Source organism: Plectrocnemia conspersa, unplaced genomic scaffold, assembly GCF_051122295.1.
Source record: "Plectrocnemia conspersa isolate PC_06_02 unplaced genomic scaffold, ASM5112229v1 ptg000013l, whole genome shotgun sequence".
Lineage (NCBI taxonomy): Eukaryota > Metazoa > Arthropoda > Insecta > Trichoptera > Polycentropodidae > Plectrocnemia > Plectrocnemia conspersa.
In genome coordinates, this window is record NW_028277177.1 from 773,865 (window position 1) to 801,333 (window position 27,469).

At 33.0% G+C, this 27,469-nt stretch overlaps 1 protein-coding gene across 3 annotated transcripts in view; it reads left to right on the top strand.

Annotated features, from left to right (window-relative positions):
- aPKC (protein kinase C iota type) overlaps positions 1 to 27,469 on the top strand; it is a 200,539-nt gene that overhangs the window by 149,105 nt on the left and 23,965 nt on the right. The gene's annotated exons all lie outside the window — the stretch shown is intronic.

Sequence of the window (27,469 nt, forward strand, 5' to 3'; positions counted from 1 at the left end):
GATAAAATAATTTATTGGTCGGAATATCTCCGATATCTCTCCGCAGAACCACCCACCGTCGCCGCCCTTCCATTGGGGCGAATTTCGCCGATAAATAACTGCGACAGATATCCCGACGACGGGTGGGGGATGACGAGAGACATGGCTGATTTTAAGCGGTGTGACTGTTTATATAGATTGTGGTATATCTTGTAGAAGGATAAACGATGGAAACAGATCGAGAAGCATTAATCAAGAAGTTATTATTCGTCGAAGCGGTTAGTTTTATTTAAATATTAATTTAAATCAATGACATATTTTAAATTATATACTAATATTACAGCTTACATTCATCGTTGAGCTTAGGAAAATCTTGGAAAACTCAATCTGCGATGATCTATCTGAATTATTTATATATAATACCACTAATTCTGATCTTCCAGACACGATAGAAATTGAAAAACACTAAGGTACATATGAGATTAGAACCCATGTTTTTTAATTATTAGTCACCGACTTATGCCACAGATTTAACAAAGCTCAAGTTTTAATACCAAACAAAATTTACAAAAACCATAAAATCCATTCATATCAAATAAATCTGCCGCCCTCGGCGAATCATCATTACGATAATCTTATCGTCATCGCTTCATTTTTCACCCCCTCAAATAATAATTCGCTCTTTTCCTTCGACAAACATGGAAGGCCTGACGCTCGGGTAAAAAATGCAAATTAATGAATCATAAAGGGAAATAATCTTTGTAAATTTGCGTAATTCATTGCCCGCCATTTCCGAGCTTTGCCGCCGCGGGATTTACCGCCTTCGAGGAAACAAATGTCCCTAGGGCTCTCGAGACGCAATAAATCCGGCGTTTAACGGCCTTCAAATTAGTGGCCATGGTCGTACTTTTTTTATTTTTGCGATACATGTGGTCATAAATTATAATATAAAGATACCGTGCTTGAATCATGTTATAATTGCTTTACTGTGAGCGAGTAGCGCGAGATTATGAGCGCGTATATGTGGGTGAAATATGCGTATTATTCTACACTATGTTTCAAATAAACATTTTAATTCACAATATTATTTTATATATGTGCTTCTGAATTTCTCTTATAATATTTATTTATATATTTTCCGCCTCTTTCGGTAGAACGGCCCATAATCCAAAATGCATTTTTAAACATTTTTGGCTTAATCTCTAAAAGTTTTTCTCACGATTGTGCCTATTTTAAACGTCTTTGTATATCACATGCCAAAACTGGCTTTATAACCGGTGTTTATGATTTAATAGCCAATACGATTCTCACGCCTGATTTTTTTCTATTTTTTTTTAGACCTGTGGGTGGTCCAATTTATGAACCCGTACTGGTATAATTAATATTTAACTGTTTAGTTAACTCTGAGTAGAGCCTGGTGACTCAGTTTGTAATATTAATATATTATACAAATTATTGTAGCCTCGTAAAGCGCGTTTTCCGCAAAGCTAGGCGTATACTACGAGTATATTGTAGTTAAGCTGTAAGTAGCACACGAGTGCGCTCGTTTGTGACGTTTTAAAGTTGTTGTGTAAAAAGCAAAAGGCAATAACAACACAGACACTTGAACGTCGTCGGGGGTTGAAACGACGATAAATAAAAGTACTCGTGACTTTCAAAACAGTTTTATTACGAACAGATGTAATATTTTACAAAACCATAGTAACCGTGTACAAGTTTCCTTATAAGTGACCTCAAAGTTGGTTAGTTTACAATCAGATAAAAATGCCGGTAATGCAACTGTCAAAAAGTTCAAGAAAACAACTTGAAAAGTGTACAAAACGAACTTATTGCAATATTCTGCTGAGTAGTCTGAACTTATGTAGCATGGTTGAAGATGAGTAATTAATATTTATATTCTGATTTGAGAGCTTTTTTCTCGTCTCGGTATTTCGGAAACTTTTATTAGGTTTAGTAACCCTGAGGGGTGTGACATCGCAGCTAATAAGACGCAAGTGACAACTTGTGAGAATTGTATTATATTATATTACATATATTGCGAGTTACTATTGTTTTCTCCGAGCAGTGGTAAAGAAGCTGGCGCAAGGATGATGTCCGTGGAAGATCCTCAAGGGTATTTTAGATGGCAGTGACAGTATCTGGAGATCAGTTTCTTATGCTGCAATGATCATGTTCGGAAATCTCAGGTCGTATCTTTGCGTATGTCGGTGGGGGCGCGTCTGTCAGGCGGGGCGAATCTGGGAGTGTCTGCAGTGATCATCCAGCCAATCGTTCCACTCAGTTCTTAGAACAACGAAATATGTATACGCCTTTATAAAATGATATTTGCTTGATGGACATCTCTGAGGTCGAATTGTGCAACGGCAATGTACTTTTACTGTACTTTTTATCTTCCGGTGATATATTGTTTCCCGTGACCGTTTCGTAACAAAGAAACATTCATTTTTTTCGGACCTTTTCATTTTTTGTCAGTCAATAATATCCCCCACAAACGAGGACCTTTGTGTGGTTCTACGATTGTCTAGTTTATCCTTATTGTTGAATGATCATTTTTGGTCACAGATTTTAACGCAAATTTCAAGAATAGGATCCCGCACACTTTTTTTACCATTGTGATATTACACGCATTTTTACCTACCTATAAGAAAATTGCAAAAATAATTTAATTTTGAACTAGTAGGTTTACGGATCTCAAAATATAGTTTGCTGACACGCCTTACATACAGTGTACATTGTCTGCGCAAAACTTATATTTTTTTGCGCAAATTTCCAATTTGTCTAAAAATTTGTGTTTCTGGTGACTATTTGGCTAGACCTGATCTAACGTGCTTTTTTGGTATTCTTATGGTCGTCTCAGTCGATACTCTACGTAGCTCCGCTTAGTGGTAGTTCAGTTCAGCTGAACTCTCTTGTATTCTAAGTCAAAAGCGAAGTATGAAATTCTGATTTTTGCATCTAGTAGAAATTTCTAGCGGAAACATGATATTTTTTTTAATTATGAAATATAAAATCCTGTTTTCGATTGTCTATCCAACGCAATAATTCGGGTCGGAAATAGACTATTTGTTATTGTATATAAATATTTTTTTATATTATATATTTTCTTATATCCCAACGCCTTTCTTTTAGTAGTGTTACGATACGATTCGCTGAGTTCTCGCATAAAATTGTATGTAGCTAAGCATTTCTTTAAACTACTAAAGGGCGTTGTCGTCAATCCAGATATTCTTGAAGAATTCCGTGTTTTTGATGCGATGTTGTGTTGTTCTTACATTTTTTGTTATTGATGTGATATTGGCAAAGTTCGCTATTCTGTCAAATCAATAATAAAAAAGAGATAAAATATTGCTATTTTTGAGAAAAGCATTACGCCGCCCGACGTAATGCAGTTAAAATTACGAATTTCGAGGCGCAGCTGCAATAAAAAAAGAATACAATTTTCATCGTTCGGCATTTTGGGACAAGCCTCGAGTAGATTCCCTATATCATATATTTTCTAGTCCGCTATATTTATAAAATAAATCTAGATGCGATTTTAGAGTATAGTTTACATTAAAAAATATATTACTGCATTATTTAAATATATAAATAAATAAATCATATTGAATAAATGTATTTAAGATAAAATTATAATTAAATTTATCTAGCAATTTATACTATGTCTATGCATACTTTCCATGAAAAAAAGTTAAGCTATAGTATTATAGTGTCTCACGTCATTACTAAAATAATCTAAAAAAATATTTATTGAATTTAAACCGAACAAAATGGCGTATCTGCTCCATACTTTGAACTCGATACGCCCGTGTCATTCCCCCGCATACACTATGTATCTAGCTTTACGACTTTGAGCGCAAATTTGCTGCCGCAATCGTTGTAACACAGTTTTCTTTTTGTTACAGGTAAGCAGGCAGTAGCCGAGTGTATCTACTTATACGGAGAAAAACCGGGTAAAATAGTAATAAGCAAGAATCGAATGAGCGTCTACTTTACGGTCCGTGCTTCGGTTACTTTACGTGCACCCTGCGACTGTAAATAAATCGCCTATGACACTGACTGAAAAACCGTAATGAAAAGCGTCGAATGCATGGGAACGGATAAGTTAGTGGATGTTAGTAAATGTAAGTAGGAACGTGACGAATTTATTACGGCGGTTTTGCACTGAACGTCGCGTGCTAAAATGACTTTAACTATGTATGTAGAATACACACGCTGTATGTATCTACATACATACATATTATATATAGATACAATTCAACGAATAACTTACTTTAAAAAGTAATGTAGCTTAACAGCTCACCTAACCGACTATTTTCTAGAGACCGACTGAAATTTATTTTTCATTCTCGGTCGTTTTGCATGGGAACTTTTTAATTAGAATCATAATATTAACTTTTATATAATTAAACAGTTGTAAACTTTGAAATGAATCACATTTTATCTTTTCCATAGCGACACTATATAGATACAATATAATTCAATAAACTTGAACCAGCTTTTATATGGTTAAAGTGCGGTAGTTAATGTTGATGCAGGATAATCGCTAAAATGTGAAACTGCTGCTGTCGTGGATCAATGCCTTTTTAAAGTAAAAAATACTTTTGGCTTAAATATTTGCTTTTCAAGTATGAATGTGATAAGATGAGAAATATTTTCCGTTAAGCTTATTTTATTTTATAAGCAGTTTACTCAAGATTTTTAATAATCTGAAACAGCTGAATGATTTGGAAAACCTAATTACTGTATCTTATATATCTGCACTTACTTTTTTCGATACTGTAATAGTGTAAATTCATTGCTATTTGCTAGCTTAAATTATGATATAAATGAATAAAGCGCAGGTATATTATCAGTTACATAAGTTTATTTAATTATATAATACCTGAGTTTAAAATTACCTTTCCTAAACTTTTTTATCATAGTATTTTCTTGAATATATTTATCAAGTAAAATATTTTTTGATATCAGTGATAAATTGTGTTATATGTTTACTTAGATACACGAAATCCGAATGTGAAATGTTGATAAAAAAATTGAGATTATAACTAAGTCAATAGTATGTAGATTTTTATCTTTTATAATGTATGTTTATATATGCTAATACCTCTCTTATCAAATATTTCTTCATTCATTGCATAATATGTAAAATGAGATAACTTAGTTATGAATCTAAGCAACGAAAAAAGTAATATATCTCCATTCAAATTATATTAATAATATGCTAAAAGTTTAATTGAATACATTAATTACCATAAAATAATATCTTTTCTCAAAACGATTTAACTTTTAACCTTTCTAATCCGAAAGGGGGTATAGAAAGACCCCATTTTCAACGCATTTCAATAAAGCATTTTAGATTGTTAAAAATGTTGCTAGTATAATTCCAAGAAATGATTAGTGATTAATTTACACCAAATTATAAATATTACAGTATATTTTTTCATTTTATTCAAAATATCAAAAGTGAACAATAATGCAAATTTTCTGATCATAATTAAGTTACAGTATTAAAAAAATTACAAAAATAATATTGATTCATAGGTAAAATTATACGCTGTTATCATATGTAATAAAACTTGGCAACAAATTAAATGGTCAGAATTTAAATCAACTTTGAAAATACAAACCATGAAACTTTCCGATAAAGTATTTTTTATAAATATTTTTAGGATAGTGTCATTTTGAATTCATTAAATTCTCATTTTAATTACTTGTGATTTTTTGAGTCGTCTCAGTCAATTTGGCGTTGCTCCGCTTGGTACGAGTTTGACCTAACTCGTTATTCCAAGTTGGAAACGAAGTGTAAATTCCATGATCAAATGTCTGGTCTTTATTAATTATGACTTAATGGCTTTGGTGCAAATTGCTTAAATACTGAACTATTATTAGATTAATTGACATCATTAATTGATATGTTTAACTGCGCTTATGTTTGTTAAGCCGATTTTTAAAAAGCAATTTTATAATTATAAATCTTACAACCCAAAATATCATTCTATTTTATAATATTAATATTACTCTACCTTGATCCTCTGACGAATCTGAAAGATTTAGATCCGAACTGGAATCTTTATTATGATCTGATAAATATTTTTTCTTTTGACGTAGATAGTTTTTGTTAAAATTGTTCTAGTTCCAAAACAGTGGTTTCACTACCTGCTTTCTCAGAGATGGTATTTTGGGGAACGCGTCTTGGATTTTTTATTATACATAAATTATATTCCCTATTAACTCTAAATGCTTGAAGAGTATCTACGATCTAGCTCGATTTTAATTAATCATCTCGTCGTCATATTCATCCGCGAGATATGGAAAATATAGGAAAACCAAATCAGTGATGATCGGTCTAAATTATAATTATATATAAATCACTAATTCCGATTTTCTTGAGATGATATAAATTGATTACTTCCGTCTTTTATTTAAAAGTTTCGAAAGATTTTTTTTATATAAAAGTGTCGAAAAAAAAGTTATTTTATTACGATTGTAGAAAGTATTTTTCTTCTTTACTTTTTTTTCTAGAATTTTTTTAACGGAGCTATAATTTTTTTTGAATTGTCACAGTTCTGAAACAAGAAGGCGGATCAGTATGGCTAATAAACTCAGTCGAAATATTTATAAGATCTATCTTTAGAATAAGTTTTATGCCGATATAATTAAAAAATTAACATTCGTTACTCACTGTTTAAAAAAAAATACTGACCGTTTCTGTTTAAATTACTGACCAAATAAATATAGCTTATTTTTTTATAAATGAACTGAAGATTATTTGTATTGATTTTTTTATTTAAAAAGCGATTAGTCGTAGGAAAATACTTAATAACTTAATATGAAATAAGATAAATTGCTTAAATTTATATGCTTCATAAATTTCAAATTGTTGTACACCTCATATTCAATAATGACGTCACGCCTCTAATTAAATTCACCTTTAGAAAACACCCAAACTAAAAATAAATAATCTCCGAGCACGATATTTATAGTATCCATATCGGGACGTCAATATCCATTTTACTTATTGATATCGATGATCTCACCTTTATAATTGTAATTAATTTCGCTGCACCTGAACCGAAAAATGCCTCATTCGATATTGTATTAAACAGGTAAACATTGTATCGAACCGTTATCTTATCTGATAAGATTCGTGCACAAATCGTTGGCCAACAAAACACCAGTTACCTGCGGTCGATAACGCGTCACGGTCGCAACATCCGATTTGGAGAAAAAAAATCTCCCTATGTATAGTTAATAGTGCAACTCAAAAATGTCTATTTGGACTACTATGTGCGACTCTATGTACCTCGGCTACCAACCCCTGTACCTGGAACTATCACGTGAAAGGTGTAGGTAACGTTTAAGCTAGTATTTTGCCATCAGAACGCGGGCGGATTGAGCCCGAGCATATCTGTGTAAACCAGTTCACTGCACATAATAATGGTAACTTTAGTGGATTACAAATTTAGTTGTTCATTACCTGGGCATCTGAAGATTTGTTCTTGCTGTAGTGCTGCGTCGTCTTAGCTTTCAAATCGTATCGAAAACGTTTTTTCGGGCCTTTGTTTTGTTTCTATTTATACGAGTTGTCTTAACCTTTACCGGACAAAAACTTTTTTCTTATTGAATATCCACTGCGACCCAATTTATTTAATCACAAAAATAAAGCTTCCTACCTTTTATTTATTTGTACCTGTTCCAGATGTTGGGACCACTACCAGAAAAAAATCACCCAAGAATGCAATGACAAAAGAAAAAACTGTTTCGCTCTATCCGTATAAATAGTATTTAGTTAATTGTTCACTATTATAATTCACACAACACCAGTGGTTCTCTACATATTTTTAATCGCGCGGAATTTATTGTTTTTTTTATTACTTTGATATATGAAACACTAAATATATTTATGTATGTACAAACATTACAATTACGTACATATTTATATACTATATTTCTCCTTCGTGACGATTTTTTTGTCCTTCCATGCAAATACTATAATTTAATTTGTTCCTTTATATGTTACAACTTTTCCCTTGCATATTTTTATTGCTTGTGTAAACCTAATTGTAAAAGTTAAATATATTTTTTGGAAAAGTAAATTGGCCTTTATACAGAGAAATCCAATTCGAGTTTCATATTTTGGCAGCACTATAAATTAGACAGCTGTCAATAATCACGCGTGTTCAAGGTGTCAAATGCAGGGACGCCGTTCCAACTTTTTTCATGGGTAGAGGGGCAAAAGCTGGTTAGTCGGTGGTCGTTTTTTTTTAATATTTCAATTTCATTAATATTCATAGAATTTCATTAAATGATATCCACTTTTCAGGCCAAATTCAAGTGATCACTTTTAAGAATCCACGTCAAAAGTAATAAAATCAGCAGTGGTATATTAAGTTTTTTGACTGTTAATAAGAGTATTAAGACTTGTACTGGGTTGAATCAAATTAAGCATATCTAAACCGAATTTTGACTAATAGGAGAGCGCAAGAAACAATTATTCCTTATCAGAATATATTGATAGAAGTGTCTCTGAGTAACTAATGAAATAAAATACTGGAAATTTTATCATTAAGTCATTTAAAATAGAAAATATATTGAGCATGACATACGTGCCTTTAGACTTCTAAAGGATAATAATCTTTGTTCCAAATCGGAAGCGAAGTGGTACTAAAGAGTTTAAGTACGGTAGTGCTATATGGCTTATAAACCAACGAGGAACGGGAGGAAGTCCAACGTTCCTTTCAGTCATCGATCATTTGAACAATGCCGACGATTCGGGGCGGAACTAGTCTAATTGCCTTTGTCTAATACATAACAAAGTAACAATATTAATAATATCAGTCTGTATTATAGATGCAATGTCTTCATCTCTCAATGGAAAAACCTATTCTGCTCCTTTGTGTTAACAACTTCCGCATAATTTTTAACTCGACAAAAGAGCATAGGTAACGGTTTGCGTCCGAAGGTTGACCTGATTCTTCGCTCTTTATTTTTCGTTTCGCGTCTTGTTTTTCACTCTGCTCTTCGCTTTCCCATGTACTTAGTGTATGTACGTATACTTGTGCCGTATACGTACTCCGTTTCGGCGACTGGGCGCTCCATTTCGAGCTATTTGGGGCGTACGAGACTTGCATTCTACCCTTGCGTTCGGGCATGCGGTCGATATATCGGGCTTTACGTACGGGGCACATATATACCGACCTTTTTGGGGATTTGAAAAAATGTGCGGTTTATGCCAAAAATGTATGTGTTCCGAGTGTAAAGCCCAAATGGACATTGCTTTGTGCTTCGTAGCCGTTTGTAGAACGTCAATATATGCAGATTTTAGACTGTTATAATATTTTTTATTTAAGATTTTTCCAGGGGAAGGCAAAAGTTGGCCAGTCAGTAGACGTTTTTTTAATATTTTTATTTCATTAAGATTCATAGTTAGCTCTGGGTTTGAATCGTGAAACTATGTTTTATCTATTCTTACCGATTTTAAAGCACAAGCAAGAAAATTATATAGCGATGCTTGTCTGTACTTCTTCGGCTTATTTTCCCTTGAGAGATGAGTTAGTTTAGTATTTTGGACTTAATGAAATGTTGATTAACAACTATTATATTTCATACTAGATGTAGTTTCGCGCATTCACACTGTTAGTTTTATATGTGTGTTTATTTATAAGTAATAATTACAATGGGAGGGCGGACCGCCCTGAGCGGCACTTGCTTGGGGATGGCATTTTTGCGATGGAAGAACCGTTTATGTTGTGTGGTTCTTAAACTAAATACGCCAAAAACATTTATTAACGATTTTTTAAGAGCTATGTTGAGATTGAAAATGTAAAAACAATAATAATCCGGTCATAAAATACCGTCCCAATAGATAAAAATATTTTTGACTGACCCGAAAAGTTTTCTAGTTTCTAATAATCGGTAAAATTCGAAGATACACCATATGTTCCTAATTGCTTGTTCGAGTCAAGCACGTGCTAAAATAATTAAACGCCTGATAACCATTAACATATGTTGTCAAACTTTCAAACTGTTTTGCGTTTCTTTATATACCTATAATATGTGAAGGGTATGTAACGTAGCTGAGAGGGGGAAGTCAAAAAGGGCCGCCTGCCCTTAAAAGTTTTGGCATATTGAAGAGATGCATTTAGTTACAGATTTTGTTTGAGATAATTGTATGGGAGGAGAGGCAAAGTTAAGGATCGCCCTGGGCGGCATAAGCCCTAGCTACGCCACTGCAAAGGTTTATAAATAATTTCTAAGTTACAATAATTGAAAAGCTGGACCAATTTGAACGATCGAAGTGAAAGTTACTGCTTTTCCCTAGACTTCGAAGTAAAGCGATTTTCTTGCCTTATATGTATAATACATTGACCATTATTTTTTAGTGTAACATTCAAATTTATTTTAAAAATTTTACTCAAAACACCTCTTTCTATCTAAAAAAACTTTGCGATAAGATGACTTTCAGCATCGGATTTTTTGGTAACACAAAAAGTGCTCCATAGATCGAAAAATACGATAGTCATACGAATCAAGGTTCGTAGAATGGAACGGGTGTGATATAACTTCCAAGTTCAGTTCTTGGCTTTTTTGCGGATCATTCTTGTTGTATGAGGGCGTGCGTTATTTTGTTGCAGTACTGCTCCTTCGTGCAGAATACAAATACACATGCTCTTCACTCTTTTGATCCTTTTTAAATAAAACTGAACTCTAGACTAGGAAGATCCAAGTTGCTGTCTTAATTTGTCGCTGGTTTAAAGAAGATAGGAATCAACCAGAGATTTTAATTTGTCCTTATCAAAATCCAACCGTCATCTACTTCTAGGAAGGCATGCTTAAGGCTCCATTTACCCAAGTTGTTCTCTCAAAACTAGGATTATCATCTGTTGACTTTTAGAACTTCTCCATAAATTTTATCAATGGCATTTAGTCCTTTAAAAAAAGCAGCATGCAGTGACGCAAATGCTCATCGTCATTATGAAAAAAAATCACCCTTAGAATTTTATGTACAGAAAATAACATCAAGAAACAGTTTTACAAAAAAAATCTCACAAAGATGTTTCTTTCACCGCGTATGGATACAGACAAACTATAGTCCGTTTTTTTTAAGTCACTTTGAGGTCTATCCTTTTCGTCATTATTCATAAGTGAAAAAAAATATGACAACTTTAAGCGACGCCCAACCAATTTGTTCTGAAGTACAAGATGCGGATATACGTTCTAATACTTATCATTATTCCTTTCTATTTTTTAAACATATTTGGAGAAATTAGAAATGTTACTATGTTGTATTAATGAAAGTTATAACCTATCGAAACCTATTTGAAGACGTACGTGTACACTGTACACGTACGTCTTCAAATAATGTACACTGTACAGCGATTGTCGGAATAACAATAAAATAGTTGGAACATATATGACAATTTTGCTCGGCGCAAGCGGATCAATGAAATACTGTTGTGAAATACGAGATAAGCCTCAAAGTGACAAAGTGTACACTATCTGAAAATAATGGCGAAATTCCTGGTACCCTTAATACTATCTGGGGAAAGGGAAGAGATCAACGTCATTACTATTCCTTGATCCCTTGAACTTTATTATGATGTGATTAATATCTAATTATTTCTTTTGCTGTAGATAGTTTTGGTTGAAATTGTTAAGTTAAAAAACAGTGGTTTTATTACCTGACTTCTCGGAGATGGTATTTTGGGGAACGCGTCATGGATTTTTTAATATATATTAACTTAATATATGAAATAACTAATATGTACGATCTAATTTGATTTTAATTAATCATCACATCGTCATATTCATCCGCGAGATTAGGAAAATCTAGAAAAAAACAAATCAGTGATTATCGATATGAACTATAATTATATATTATCACTTACCAGATCAGACACAATAGAAACTGAAAAATTCCTTCTGATAAAGACCGCAAAAATAGTTAGATTTCTGTATTTCATGTGTGTGAAAAAGTTTTTTTATCAAATATAAATTATTTATATTAGACAACATTTTTGCCTTCTTTATTTTTTTTAATAGAGCTATTTTTTTTATTTATCGCCATTTTAAAATAAGATAGCGGATCATAATGACTATGAAACTCAGTCGATATATTTACAAAATCTATCTTTAGAATAAGTTTTATGACGATTTAATTAAAAATAATGGCAGTTATCGTTTTTCGTTATATCCAGGGATGTGATGTTTCAAAATTTACTAACTCCGACTCCAACTTTGATAATTTTAATAAACTCAATCTTCTTTACCAGAATATAAAATTGATAGCAATGATAATAATTACAACAATTTTAAAATTTTATAAAACGTAGCAAAATAATATAAAAAAATCATGAAACGTTAAATATTGTACATCTATTTAACTTTTTTTTTTTAATTTTGTAAATATTTTTCAATAAATATTATTAGAATAGAATTTTTGTTATTGTTTTGCATAGCAACAATTTTATATCAATATAATATAGTACTTGTCGTTTTTTTAAGAACCCCATAAATGACAAAAAATGTGAACGAAAAACATTTTTTTTAATATTTTATTTTTTTAATTTGCTCTCTTAGATTTTTTTTTACCGAATTATGATTTTTTATTTTTAAATAGCCGTTATTTTGAAACAATATGAATGCACCTGGTTAAATAATTTAGCTGAACTATCCGCAAGCTCTATTTTTAGAATAAAAATCATGTCGATAGGAAATATTACTACGGTTATAAAGTTCGCATTTTATTAGATTCATTTTTGTCGAAATTTTCTGTCTAAAGATAATATTATTTTTTTATTGTTAACTAATAGTCACAGCCAATTTAAAGCCTATTTATAATTAAGCTATCTTTCCCAATTATCTACCATTTTTATTTTTTATTGTATGTATTTTGTAGACATCACTATATACGATTAGCATTTCAGAAAAACGACGACGTACGATTACCATGGATAGGTCGCTCAGTCGTTTTTTTGTATTAAGAATTCTATAAAACATTTTAATATTTTGTTTAATGCTCATGTAGTCAATATTTATAATATGGGTCGTTCACATAGGATCTGTATTTTGCTTCTATACTAATTGAACTATAACCATTGCTATTTTAATGGATATACGTGCATTTTATAATTATTGCTACCTCAGTTTTATCAGACAACACGTTCTGTAAACGGCTTTAAGCAACTTTTAATGAAAAGTTTCCACACAGCACGTACCAAACACGACGCCGTGCAATCAAACCTACTTTGGTCCAAGTCATTCGCTTCGGTGTAGATTTGAAACTGCCTTTAGAAGGCGACCAAATTTTTTTTAATAGGTCACAACCGCAGATCACGCCACAATCTCAGTCGGCGTTATCTCTCGGGTTTTTCTCCGGGCATTAACGCGCGCACTCAGGCGGCCGGATGAGGGTGGGCCGAAAACAAACGGCTTTCTTCGCCCAGTGGAAGTAATTAATTCTGGCCGACATTATTTATGGACAATTTTGGGCGGTGGAGTGATGCGCGCATTAACTCTGGCGCATCGCGCGCACCATTAAAAGTGAAACCTTGTCGTGAAGCAATTGTCTTATATATATTGTGTTTGTCATCGGCGGGTAGATAGGGACAGTTAGTTGCCTCCACGATGAAGCTATATGAATATTCATAGCGGTAGGAGCGAAAAGTAATGGTGTATTTTTGGCGATGGGTGCATTTTTATAATATAATTTTAGAAGATAATAAAAAAAACTCGACAGGTGTTCATTGACCATTTTAAGCCTGATAAGATGTCTGAGTAATTGATTAATTGAAGATAAGCTGATATATTTATATTATATATTTAATAAACTTATGCGTTTGAGGTCATAGCATATAATTAACTCTCTTGGAAAATCAAAAAAAAATATCCTTATAGCTTTTGCTGTCAATCCAAATGTTTAATTAAATGCGTAGTAGTCCTGGTCTGCAAAATACTTAGTTACAGTTGCTACAACTTATTCGGTGGACGAAAATCGAGAAATTTTAGCAATCACAACTACTGGTGTGTGCTCAAGCTATATATTGTTTAAAAATGATACACCTCAGTAACATTGCATGTTACCATGTTTGTATTTAGCATATTGCTCTATAGTATGTCTACGCTTGCATATTATACTATGTTTTAAAAATATGATAGCTATTCTTACCGATATTATTTTGGACTTCTGATATGAGAGTATTGGTCAAAGTATATTCAAACCGAATTTCGGTCAATAGGAATGCGCAAAAAACAATTATCACTTCTCAGAAATCAAAAATTCACGTCAAAAGCAATAAAATTGTGTCGGCGCCGTTGCAGTGGGAACGCTCGGTAACGAGCGTTCCCACTGCGACGGCGACGGCACGATTTTATTGCTTTTGCCGTGGATTTTTGACTTCTTAGATGTGATAATTGTTTTTTTGCGCTCTCCTATTGGTCAAAATTCGGTTTATATGTTCTTCATTCGATTCTCACCATTTGTAAGTCGTAATATTGATATATAAATCTTAATATGAACGTTACATAACCGAGCGTTCACACTGCGACGGCTCAATTTTATTTGTTTTGACTTGGATTTTAAACAGAAGTTAATGAAATACTATTATTTATAACAATTTAAACGATTATTGACTGGCGAACTTATGCTCCTCCCTAGAAAAAGCTAAATTTACGTCCCTGATGGTGAAATATTTCGACTGTTGCTTATATGCGGTACAGTTCCAAGTCGGAAGCGAATTAGTAATTTTGGAAGAAGCTTCTGAATTATTTCATTATGGCTTTGTTTTGGCTTATATACCATTTAGAATCGGAAGAAGTTCTACGTCACCTCCAGTCCTCGATTATCTGATTAATAACAATGATTTAGAGAGAAACCAAACTATTTTTTATTGTCTAATAAAAATACTATCCTTTGTATTTGGCACCGACCTTCTTGGCCTTGTTCGCGGTTTTATTGCAAATGCTTTTAAACCGTTAAATCGTTTGCTTTACAGTGTTACGTCAACGGCTTTAAGACATTTGTATTAAAACCACGAACAAGGCCAAGAAGGTCGATGCTAAATACAAAGGATAATGCAATTATTTAATAAAACTTTTTTAAATAATTATTAAACAATCTTAAAAATATTTCACTTGCACCTATAATCTTTCATTTATTCAGCATTATTATTCTATCTATTGTTTCGACAGCTCTCTTGAAATACAAGAAAACTGCTCCAATGATTAATGCACAATCATTTAAAATTAAAATAAATAGTCTTGATATTTTTTAATGTTAACATAAAAATATTCTTCATAACTACGAATATACTTAAATATTTTATACTTTTTGATATTCGAATATTTGGAGATTTTTCTAGCTACATTAACAGATAGATGTATGTATTTCATACTGAATGGAAATGACGAAGAACCCAAATATTTTTTTTTTAAATTAACAAAAAAAAATTATAAAATTATAGTATTTTTAGAAATGTTAGGTTTCAATTAATTGCTAGTTTAAATAGAGATAATATTTTATCATTGAAATCTTTCCACAAACTCATGCGCGCTGATTCAAAAATCCAGAATGTGAATCCAGAGATGCATGATACCTTTTTTACAAGTGCTTTGAAACTGTTAGTGGATACCGCTTAGTGGATGTCCGCTTAGATATGCAATATTTAGTTGACGCGGACGATACAAACACTTCTTTCTTAGAAAGTCTGAAGGACATAAATAATTATCATATATAATAGTATCAAGAGCATTTAATTACTTACAACTAATTTCGTCACAACGATTACAAGTGGTCCCACGCTAATTAAATATGATTCAATCTCACTGGTAGTAGCAAATCTTTCCATAAATATGGAATATACGGATCAACTTCATCATGTTTCTCATAAATGTTTGAATATTCTCATATCAGATCCTACAGCCTCTACTATTTCTTAAAACTAAATTCGCTGATTTTCTATGAACATATCGTTATTTACTCCACAAGAAAATAAATTGCAGACACTAATTGCAGTTCACATAACCTCACAAAAAAATCCTCATGCATTCATTACTATTCTCTCTGTCAAGCCGCGAAGTTTTTAATCTTTCCTCGTGTAATAAATCAAGAAAACTTATTTTGTTCGGGTACATACTAGTTATACATAGGTGTTTTATTTTGGTGAATTTCGCTTTCGATAAGCAAGTGACATGTGATGTATGACGCCTACACGTATGCCTATTTTTTCTCTATTGTTGCCAAATCCGATCCGCGCCTCACAGTTTGATCACCTTTGTGTGCGCTCTCAGAGGCTTACCGCGATCGCTCTACATTTTGACGTTGAGTGGGTATCCTCTTTCTCGCCTCACTCTTGATAGTCGGTTCGCATTTTCATACAATCCGATTCAGAAACACCCCCAGAAGACATAATGCAATTTTTACTCCTCCCTTTCCACGCCCCCGCGACGTGGAAATTGCGAAATATTTTTACCCTGGTCCTCCCGGGATAAAGCTGCGGATCTTCCGGTCGGAAGGGCGTTGTCTTCCCTCCTCTCTCCCTTAGTCCCTCGGGGATGTGAATATAAAAATACAAACGCTTAATTTTATTTAAATGTTGAGAAGCGGTGGTTATTGCGAATGGGGCACGGCACCGGTCGTGCCAGGAAAACGTTTGCTAGGTTCGATTCCGACAAAGTTGCAGTTCTTTGCTTGTATGTATGTGTTTTCAATCGCTTCATCACGCAATTTCTTGGAAAGTGCAATATTCTTAGATAATTGGATGAAATATTACAGCACATAAATAATGCAAGTTATAGAGCTTCTTTGGTCAACTTTAAATTAAATTCACTATGTATATTTATAACCTATGCGCGCCGATTAAACTTAATCGGCACACAGTAGATACAAATAATAAAATAGTGCCCAGCGTACCAATACCGTGCATGGTCATAAAATCAGCATTTCTTAAAATAGTTAATTGGTTATTGTTAATGTATGCATATTCGTGGATATATGTATATATATTTATTTGTGCATTTAGGGTTAACATCGCAAATATGCCGCCCCCAAGCAAGTGCCGCCCGGGGCGGCCCGCCCAACTCGCCCCACCATAGCTACGCCCCTGACTTTATGACATATTTTTTGAAGCCCAGTTGACCGACAAACAGTCGCAAATCACATACCTATAAACCAATAAAAGCGGCATTCTTTATATTTGTCGAAAGTCACTCTTATTTCCTTTGTATTTTTTTTTTAATTTTGGAAAATACGTCCCTAACCAAAAAAATAAATTAATCATTATCTTTTTGACGCCCTCACTAATCAGTAATTCGTAATTATTGATTAATTAAAATAAATAATTTTAAGCAATAATTATTTTTTTAATAAACTAATATTTTACATGCAATTTATTGTTATTTTTTCACAAATTGGTTAAATAAATTAATATCGGTAAACGAACATATTTAAATACTTCATCCATATTTTATTCAATATTCAAATAGTTGTACTACTACTACGATTAATTGAGACCCTAGTTGCAGTAAACTACAACTCGATAAGCCCAAAAATATCAGTACAATTTTTTTTAAGCATACAAGAAAGTAAACATTAATATTGATTTAAAAGAGATTTAATATTAGTCAAAGAGAAATTCCACAGTTACATAATAATAACTCGTGAAATATAAGTAATTTCTGTAATTTAGGCAGTTAAAAAGTTTATTTCTTCATTATTTTGTATTTAGTTGCTTTTTTATAGGCTTTATATTACTGATTTTTCCCAATCCTGTATTGACTAAATATTTTTAAATCTTACTTTTCCTCATAGGCAATGAAAAATATTATATATTATTATAAATATGTGCTTTTCACTTATAATTAATATAGCATAATATTATTGGGCTTAAAATGTCTATAAATTGAAAGCTCGTGGGTTAAAATTTCATTGAAAACATGCGGATCTGTTTCAACTACATGAGTAATTTCTTTAATTTTTGCAATAAAAAAAGATTATTTTATTAGAATTTCGGATTTTGGCTATCATAAATAAATATATTATACAAAATTAAAATCACACAATACATTGGAGTAAAAAGTGTTTTTAGTGTTGGTGCAATATTAATCTAGAAAATGAAAAAAATAAACACATATTTTAATAACGAACGAATAGATTCGGTATTAAAATATTCGAATTGGAGTCTTTAATACTTGAGTTTTGGGCAGTCAGCCTTTTTTCAATAGTTGCACTATGATCATGAACAACTACGACCCTTACCTAGCGATCTTCGCTTAAGCCGGACTTCCTACCTAGGTTGTCGCGAGTGACAGTCGTAGTTGGGTAACATCTGCATCATTTTTTTTTTTTTTTAAACTGTTTTATAATTAATCTATATAAGTGTTTCCACAGCTCTTATATGCACGCATCCTCACTGCATAATAATGAGCGTATTCTTTTTTAGTAATGGTACAGTTCTCTCCGTTGAATGCCTGCAATTTCTAACTCGACGAGAATACAAGAGCTGTCACAATAGACCATCGTCCTGAAAGCTTTCCAGATATTAAATTCCTGAAAAACACATCTGAGCGTCCGTGTTTCTCAAACCTAGAATCATTCCACGTGACACTTTCCACAAATATGTATTTTTATATAAAAATATTATTCAGTGACTCGCAACTATGAATAACAAAACATATGCTGCTTTATACATTGCATGGTATACATATACATGTTTTTAATGTTCAATTCAACAATAAAAATCGTTGATTATTTTTAATAATTGTAAATTATTCATTTTGAATAAACCCTCCGGTTGTTTAACAAGCAGATGGTTCTACTGGGTTAGAAAAATACTCCATTCGTATCCCGAATATATTCAACATGGCATTTCCGCACCGCGTCCCAGTTTCCAATTAATTGAAACTCAATATTGGCCCGCGGCCAGAACAACATCGCATAAATTAGCATGGGAATGAAGTTTCGACCCACCGGATCAATCGCACTGATTTATAGCCGCTTGTCGCGAAGGGGTTAATAGTTCGGCATGCCATGCGTTTCGGTCGTACGTCACGACAAATTGCAAGTTGCACTTTGACGCTAGACTACCTTACGACTTACGTTATTTTATTTTAAAGGTGGTATAAATTCAGCATGGAAGGTAAGTCACGCTATTTTTAAATGAATTCTGTGAAAGACCAACCCATGTTACCTTTTTTTTAGAAAATAATTTTCACATGCAAATAGTTTTTCCTTAAATTACTACATTCAGTAACCAATTAAAATACATTTTGGTAATATTCACTAACTTGCTCTTTTCCCAGCAACATCTGAATATGTGTTCTGATCTTTTTTGAAAGCTAAATAAGACAAAATAAATGTGATAAAAAAATACGATTTTTAATTTATTTTATTTAAAAAATGTATTTGTTGATTATGTCGGATTAAACAATTGCACCACCCAGTGAAGGGATTAAATCGTTAGGTTCAAAAACGGTCAAAAAACTTTTAGCAAAATTTACATGCGTTATAATCCAAATATTATAATATTAAATCATAAATTGTTTTTTGCGCTCTCCTATTGATCAAAATTCGGTTTATATGTGTTTAAATGTGGGTTAAGATCTCCTGTTTTTGGTCAAAGAATGTACATTAAATTTATCGAATAATAATAGGTGATAATTTTACTGGAATTATCTAAAAAATAATATACATTATTTATGCTACAGTTACCAATACATATCATTATTCTGACTGTTTCTAGTCTGACGAAATCCTAACACTTAACCGACAGGTCAATTAGTACTGACCCGTTTAGCTCTTGGCGTGGATTTTTGACTTCTGAGAAGAGATAATTATTTTTTGTGCTCTTCTATTGCTCAAAATTCGGTTTAGATATGCTTTATTTTATTCTAAAAAGATTTCGATTAAGTGTTAAAATGAACGCTAAATAACCGAACATTTAATCTGTGACGGCACGATTTTATTGCTTTTGACGTGGATTCTAAATCATCTTGGGAAAATCAGGTAGAGACATTTGCCTCCGCGCTTGAATTTGGCCAGAAAAATGCATATCATTTAGTGAAATACTATGATTCTTGATGAAATCGAAGCATTAAAAGTACGATCATTGACTGGCCATCTTTTGCCCCCCCCCCTCCTCCCTCCCCTTTCTAGAAAAATCTGTAATGATGTCTCTGAAACGTAAAGACGTGTAGAACCCAAAATTGCAATTCCTTGAGAATTTTTTTTTTTTTAATATTTATTAACGTAAATCCGCATGAGTATAAAATTACTCATTCTGCGGTTACACTTTATTTTTTTATTGTCGACAGCATTTTTCAATAGTTTAAATAGATGCTTGGCGACATACACTTCTACTGACATTTACCCTTGATAATTTACTTCGGAGCTCAAGGCATCAGAACTTTAATGCTTGCACTACACTCTCTGGAACTTGTCCGAACCGAAGTTCAACTGAAGTCGGCCAAGGTCGCCGACTTCCGAGTAGCAGCCACACTGTCGCAAATTTCATATGCCGTCCGGACGGTGGCTTCTGTCACGTAGAGCCGGCATATTTGCGCGCGATCGAAAAATGGGCCAAATAATCACAATTTTTAAATTGTCATATTATTAAAATTACGCTACTGTTAATTATAAAAGTTTGTGTGGACAATCACCAATACAATATCAGTGAAAACTTTTCGGTCGTAAATATTAAAAAATTTTTTTGCAAAATCTTTGTCGGCTTTTGCAAAATGCCATAAGGCATAAAAATGCTACTTCAGAATACGAACACCACATCTGTGACTATCCTAGAACTTGTCGCCATCGATTCTAAATCAGAATTCGTTACGGTGTGACATTTATATAAACCAATCTAGGAAAATACATAAGGATATTCGAAACGATTTTTTTTAACAAAATCAAGTACCACTAATTATTTAATTTTATATGAAAAAAAAATATAATAACGATATCTGTTAGAAGAATATACTATCAAAAATATAATTAATCCCTTTTGGTGCCCTAAAATATTCAAAGATGTCAGTAAGAGTCTGTTGAAGTCCCCGATAAGCATGTGGTATTATAAATTGACCACGTGACCACGATGCAGCGCTCGTCATGCGTGTTGACCATAGGACGCCTACGCGCATACTGAAATTGAACCGAGTTACTCGTTCTATCTCAGTTTGCGAAAAACCATATCATTATCTCTCTCACTCTCGACACTTAACACGCGAGAGAGCGAAAGGGGAAGTATCGTACCGCTCGCGCTCGAAAGAGCAGCTCCGATTTCGGTCCGTTTGCCGACAATGTTCGGAAGCGCTCGAAGCTAGCTAAGTCGACTGAATTACCCTCACTTTACCTCCCGTTCTCGGTAACCTCGGACAACTTCCGAGAGATTTTAGACTCCCAGCATCACTATCTATTTTAAAGACAGAAAACTTGAAGCGATTTTCAACTTGGACTTGCTAAATTCGAAAAGTTGACCCAGCTTTCGACCATCGAAGATCGCAAAAACCACCGCTTCTCTCTTCGCACCCCCTAGTCCAGCTCGACGTACTGTGAAAAACTTCACGTATAATTAATATATACAAACTGTACAATCTCAATTGTTTTAAAACAATAATAAACTGACACGAAAGTAGGAATAATTATTTACCTTAAATATTACTTGCACATAAATAGATAAATGTAATTTAGATATCTATCCATTGACTTTTATTTATCGCGTATATTAGCAGTACCATCATCTTTTATATAAAAAAAATGATTCAGCACATTTTAAGATTACGCCCAGGCTTAATCGCATCGCGACCGTTTGTAAAAGTCGTCTAGCCTCACCTACGTAACACGGTGTACATACGTGGGCCATAAATTCGGCAGCCGCAATAGATAAGCGACAGACGATCCGATTCTCATATCTCGAAAGTCACGAAGGCGCCCGTATAAAAAGGGGTTTCAGTGGTTTAAGTCGATCGTTTTAATTCGACAACGTCTCGATGTAAGTAGGCAATAAAACTGCCTGCGTGCGCGTGTGTAGGGGTGGCTTACGTAAAGGAATCGGAACGAAATGAGCGCTCTTGATAATCGTAAACCGCACGTACCGTACCGATTCCGATTTTATTGCGGTGAATAAATTAAAGCTTCGGTGCTTCGATAGGCTTTCTTTTGCGGTAAGAAATTAATCACTGGTTCGGTGGTTATGATCTGCGGGTTCGATCCCACGTAGACTCTCCCCAGACGTTTCAGCGACAGCGACGCTTACTCAGAAACCTCCAGAGATTTTTTTTATATTCTTTAAGATTCAATAAATTCTCTGATCTGTTTGATATATAGTTGTATTACACAAGTATTATTTATTGCAATATACAGATATAATTTAGGTGTCAGTATTGGGCGGCGTTGTCGAATGCCAATTCAATTTTTTTCAAAATACTTGAAAATCATTTTATTACCCTTCGATATTGAGTTTATATTTAATTTTTGGTGCAAAAATTAAAAGTAAAAGAGCTGAAATTTTCGTTAACACATTGAATACCATGTGCACATATTTCCTAATTTTGACTTCATATATAAAACACGTTTAATTGCGTATTTATTATGATGTTACTAGTATCATATTAACTAAAATATTTATTTTTCATCTTATTAGTATTTTATTTCTAAGTAATACATTTCGAGTCTCTTTATGGTACTTACTTCCCGTCACCATCTGTCGGCTTTCCTACGCTAGTTTTTTCGCGTGTCAATAAAATAAATACAAATTTATTTTATTGGTACGCGATTTACAGTTTGACGTTTACTTATTGAATCATTGCGAATAAAAAAGAATCCATTAAAAAATTAATAATGTTTAAATGAAAGTCATCACAAAAAGTGTAGTTATTTGAGAAACTTCAGCACAACATAAATTTCAAATTTTATGAGATTAATATTCAAGATAATAGATAGAAAAATAATCATTGATACTTTATAGCTTTTTGGTGAATGTTTTATTGAAGTTCTGAATATCTCTCCAAATTGAGCGTTAGCGCACGTCCTATTATTATTACTCTGCGTATTATTATAATTGCTTCTACATTAAAGAGAAGTTAAAGGGTATCTTGAAACGTTTGCTTTTATCAAAATTAATTTTAAAGCAAATTGGCAATCGCTTCTGTTATTCGAATCGTCCGGCGCTCAAACGGTTAAACGTTTCGCCGCTCATTGGCGAATATTGCCAACGATTAAAAAATTCGCTTCGATAATTTTCCTCCTGCGCGACTAAACGAAAATCGATCGGGCCAAGCAATAAAACGCGAATTTTTCCCCGGCCGGTCGCAATTTCTAATTTATAGCGCCCGGGGCGCGTCGAAACGATTCTCGTTCCGGCCCTGCATTATTAATCGAGACGACGATCTCGACGCGCGAAATATTGCGAATTCGCGCGCCGGATGTGATATTATTTTTAATTAAAAATTCCGCTCATTTGTAACGATGATAAACGAACAATTGGGAATATGATGGAAATTAATGCATTACTTTCCGGTACCGCTAACGTGAAGTGAAAAATAAAGTTCGTTTTCGTTTTCCATGCTTTTTTATTTAATTTGCGGTCGTTCGGAAAATTATAGAGTAGCGTTGCTGAGCATGTGGAGAAATTTCTATTTATAGGCCTATGTGAGAAAAAAGTTTTCCGCCTCGAAAGCTCGATATGAGTTTGGTGCGTGAAAGTTATGTGTTTAGTTGTACTTCTGACAAAAAGGGGTTATTTTTATTTAATAAAATGTCACATAAGGATATTTTCGCGTGAATTGCCAGCTTTATATATATTTTATCTATTAAGCTATATATATAAAAGAAAACCCGCAACATTCGCTTCCTGTTAGCAAGCTTAGAATTATAGTTTTGACATATTAAATGCTAAAAATAGTATTTCAGAGGATATCTTTACTTCAATAGCCATATATTAGTAGCTCAGATTATGAACCAAGATATATATTAACACAATATAAAGAACAGTGGTTTTGTATTGAAACAGTTATATTTTAAAAATATTAATTTAATATTAAAGTATTGCTCAAACAATTACTATTAATTCAACATTAATTTTAACAATAAAAATGACTTTATTTAAATGAAGACGCATAGCTTTTGTTTTTTTTGATTCTGAAAAACGTCATTAAAGAAATGCTGCTCAAGTTCAATATCAACCATGTTTGTACATACTCCCCCATTGCATTGAAATCCAACACAAAGCCGTCTCTCGTCTCATTATTATATCCCCGCTCGCTTCTTCTGTATGTGTATATAAAATTGGCTTTGTTTTTGTCCAAATTGAACTTTTCCCTTTCGCAGTATGATTAATTTCACGGCATCTACCTCCCGCACCACTTCTGAACTCCCCGAAGCGGGGTGGCGATACTATCACTCCTGGCGCTAAATGGACCGGAACACGATCGGATCCAGCTTGTATCACATTGTGCGCATACACTCACGTCGGACCGAATAATACGTTTCAAAGTTCGACTTATAACGTGCACTGGTGCCTTCTTTTAATGCTTTGGCCGCAGAAACTTTGTAGCGCTTTGCCTTGATTTGTCAATTGCAGCTCGCTCTTCGGAGTTCGGTAGCGACTTAACCTTTTTCTGTGAGTCAAAGTGAATAGAGAGAGTTGATAGTTGTCTATTGTAACGATACGAAATGCTTCGGGACTCCTTTTTTAAACTTTTCTTAAATTCTTGAGCATAGTTACTTAATAGCAGTATGTATATATTTTCAGTTTCACATTTTCATTGTTAACTTTTTAGAATATTTATAACTAAAAACTTAATAACCAACAAAATATCATGCTATATTAGATTATATAGTAACACAGTATATATTTTTAAATATAAAATCAAATCTAAAAGTGCTCGAGAGTCCTTATCTCTCACTTACTCTCGTCCCTTTACAAGCGAGCGAGCGAAAGGGAATGTATCTCACCGTACGCTCCTGGTATAATATAATTTTTTTGTGAAAATCTATTGATTATGTATATATGTTTGTTAATGTGTGTGCATGTATATGAACGTATGTTAGAGTTTATGTATTCTATATCTATATGATTTTTTATTTTTAAATAACCTCATGACGCATTGAAAATACCTATTAAGTTATGATGGTCAGATATGTAATAAATAATATAGTACTAAAATAATACACTTACATAAGACTAAATGCTACATGAATCTATATGCTCAAATAATATTAAAATTAGCCCGTTTTTTCATTCGAATATTTGAAGTAATCGTTCATTTTTGTAGTGAAATATTAAAAAAAATATTCTAAAACCGATCAACTTTTTAAAAACACAGTTGTGTATTATTTCTAAAGTCTTCGTGTACTTTCAACAACGCAGGGATTTTTTTCCATAATGTTCCAGTACCTACGGCCAAATTGTGCCTTTTTTCATAACCAACAAACAAAATAACCAAAAAATACTGTTTGTAAAATTTCATAAATGATGTGTGTGCGTGTTAATTGAACCATTCCTCTGTATCTAATTGATAAAAGTATTTTTTACCGTTGAAGAAAAATTTTGTTTCTCGTTTAAAAAGAAACGCCGTTGGGAGACCACTTAACGGATTAAATACGCACCATAAATCATAAATGATAAAAGTAGGTAACGCGCGTAGCCATCTCCAATATGCCTTATCGGCCAACAGAAATTTATATTTGTAGAAATTCGCCACTCTTTTATGATTGGTCGTCCAGGGACGTCATTTCAACATTTTCTAAGTGGAGCAAAAGTTGAACAGTTCGTAGTCGTTTTTTCGTATTTCCACTTTATTAAGTTCATAGTATTTTATTACATGACATGCATTTTTCTGGCTAAATTCAAGGAGATCCCTGTTTAGTCCACGTCAAGCAATAAAATCGTGCCGTCGCAGTGAAAATTCTCGGTTACCTAGCGTTTATATAAACTGTGCATATATTGAATTTTTATAACAATAAAACGATTTACAACAAGTGAGAATCGAATGAAGCTTATCTAAACCGAATTTTGACCAATAGGAGAACGCAAAAAACAATCATCCTTTTTCAGAAGTCGAAAATCCACATTAAAAGCAATAAAAACATGTCGGCGCTGACACGTTTTTATTGCTTTTGACGTGAGTTTTTTAATTCTCAGCAGAGATAATTGTTTTTTGCGCTCTTCTATTAGTCAACATTTGATTTATATGTTCCTCATTTAATTTGTTAATATTCATATAAAAATCGTATTACGAACGCTCGTTATCTGGCATTCCCACTAAATATTTAGGATTAGATACGTTTTGAATTTAATTTTGTGTTAGTAATAAATTCCGTTTAATCTTAGTTGATGTAGAATTCCAGGGCAACCAAATCAAAATCAAGCACTTTTTTATATATTTATCAAGTTGTCGGAAAATGATAATGCCGATTCAGATTGCGCGCTTATCAGCCGTTAATCTCATTTCTTTGGTTTAACCGTCATACTTATGATTTGGTCTTCATAACTTATTTAGTCGCTAATCTTTAAATACTACATTTTTAATCTTACATGAGAGTCCATGTTTCCATTTTTAAATATAATAGATTACAGTAACTAAAGAAAATATTCTAAAAAAAATATTGAACATCATTTAAATGTTAAACATTGATCAAAAATTATAATTAATTCAAACTGTATTGTACTATGTTTTGTGTTAATAATTTGTATTACTTGATCTACCATATCTACAATAAAAATATTTTGTGTAAATTATTACTGATAAATGTTGCTCAATTATTTAGCTTACTCAAAAATTACTTAATGATTTATAACATTTGAATAACGCAATATTTTATGCACATTATTCAAAATTCAAAATTAAATAAAAAAATAAAAATTTTAATATCATGTAATGTACGAAACACGACGACCGACATTGCTTCTTATATGATTTTTATTTTACCATGATTACTATTTCTGATATATCAAAATGAATATACTAGCAAAAATGCGTAAACCTCGAAATTTTAAGGACTCACTGCGAAACAGCATCTAGTTCGTATTAATGGCTATAATCATATTTTCAGGTACGAGCATACCAGGGAATTGGCAAAAAACATAAAATTGTGATCGAATCTGGATTATTCAAGGCCCCGCGTCCCACAAGTACCATTCGGTTAGTGGGAAACTTTCCTCCACGTCCAAGTGTCGTTTCGATTATTGCGCTTGAGAGTCGCGCAGTTTCCCAAGTTTTCCCGCAACCGACATGTGGCGCTTAAATCGAATTAGCAGCAGACGTCTCGAGATCGAACGTTTCGCCAATTTGTTTCTAGGTGCTCTACTTCCATTACTACTGTTACTGTTTTGACATAGGTCCAACGGACAAAGTTTAGGGTCAGCCAGATGCTTTTGGGTCGTGACCCTCGAGTCATTTTTGCAAATAATTAACTCGGCGAATTAGTGGAAGACTAATGGGACACTTGGAAGGTTCGGTGCGTCTTTAATCAAATCGGTTAACCGGTTAACCATTTGAC